Genomic DNA, 1,755 nt, shown 5'->3' on the forward strand with positions numbered 1-1,755 from the left:
AGGACCAGCCACGCCACGCCCCGCCCCCACGCTGCAGCTCCGCGGCGGATCGCCAGTGGGTGCGCGCTGTCTTCTCCGCAATCCCAGAGCCTGGGGAAAGGAGCGTCGCAGCCAGCCAGGGCGGCTCGTTTTGATGGCCTCCACGGAGCAACCTAGGATAGGGGCTGATTTTTGCCGTTGTTTTGGGTGATATTCAAGAGAAGGGTGCTAAGAGAACCGCTAGAGACCTGATCCCAAAAGGCATCACCTGTCACTACTAATTGTCAAGTTGTTGATGGCCTGGGAGAAGGGTTTTATCAAATAGGCTTAGAGCAGCCTGGCCAATACTGTGAAACCCCATCTCTACTAAAAATACAAAATTAGCCGGGTGTGGTGGTGGGCGCCTGTAATCCCAGCTACTGGGGAGGCTGAGACAGGAGAATCGCCTGAACTCGGGAGGCGGCGGCTGCAGTGAGCCGAGATCGCGTCACTGCACTCCAACCTGGGAGACAGAGCGAGACTCCGTTTCAAAAAATAAAAAGTAAAAATAAAGGCTTAGAGGGCTTTACCAGATAGCCTGTCCCTAGGGAGAGGATCAGAAGCACCTGTAGACCTGCCTGATACGAAAGGAGACCTTTTTCTAAGGCAGCTGGAAAAAGAGAACCTGTTAAGACAAAGAATTGCTAGCGGCATCAATGAATACCTACCAATCAAGAGGCCTCTGAAACAGGGGCTTGCTGACACCAAAGAAACAGTCCTTGCCCTTGAGGAATTTGTGATGAAGTTCAGAAGACAAGACAGTTTTAAAAAAATCATTGTAAAGTATACTATGAATTGTTGTAATTTATAAGCTATATAATTATAAATCTCACCGTACATTCATTGCAAAAGAAACCTGCAGAATGCAAAGTGAAAAAACCTGTAAAAATTACCTGTAGTCATGCTACTCAGCAATCAACTGTATTAACCTTTGGTGTATTTTATTTTCACTTATTTTTCTGCACATATATTTGTATATTTTACAAAATTGTAACTATGCTGTTTATCTAGTTTTACAACTTGCTCCTTTCGCCTTATGCTATATAATGAACTTTGTTTCCCTCTAAAAACAGGATCTTGCTATGTCACCCATGCTGGAGTGTGCAATGCCACAATCACAGCTCACTGCAGCCTCAAACTCCTTGGCTCAAGCAACCCTTCCACCTCAGCCTCTTGAGTAGCTGGGACCACAGGTTTGTGCCACCACACAGACTAATTTTATTTTTATTTTTGTTTTTGTAAAGACGGGGGTCTCTCTCTGTTGTCCAGGCTTGTCTCAAACTCCTGGCCTCAAGCAATTCTCCCCCCTCTGCCTCCCAGATGTGAGTCACTACACTTGGCCAGAACAGTTTTATTAAATGTTCTTAGAGAAGATGTTCTCTAAAAGGTGCTTATATGAATATAGGCATAATTTATAATCATTTCATTATTGTTGGGTATTTAAGATGTTTCCAATGTTTGGCTTTTATATCATACTGTGTTTTTAAAATTTGCTTATATTTGATGTTTTAAATTGACTTCTAAAATTACAACTACTAGGCCACAAAGTACACACCTCTAAAGCCTTGAATACAAATTACTTCCGTAGAAATCTGATTTTCCTTTAGTTTTGCTAAGTTTTACCCTGTTGCATGCTGGGACTTAGTGCCAGGGAGAACCATTACAAAGGCACTGAGTTATAATTACTGCCCTTTAGAGAAATGCTAGGCTGACCAGAGGACCGGATATGTAAACAGA

The sequence above is a fragment of the Mandrillus leucophaeus genome, unplaced genomic scaffold (assembly GCF_000951045.1).
Source record: "Mandrillus leucophaeus isolate KB7577 unplaced genomic scaffold, Mleu.le_1.0 Scaffold1411, whole genome shotgun sequence".
Lineage (NCBI taxonomy): Eukaryota > Metazoa > Chordata > Mammalia > Primates > Cercopithecidae > Mandrillus > Mandrillus leucophaeus.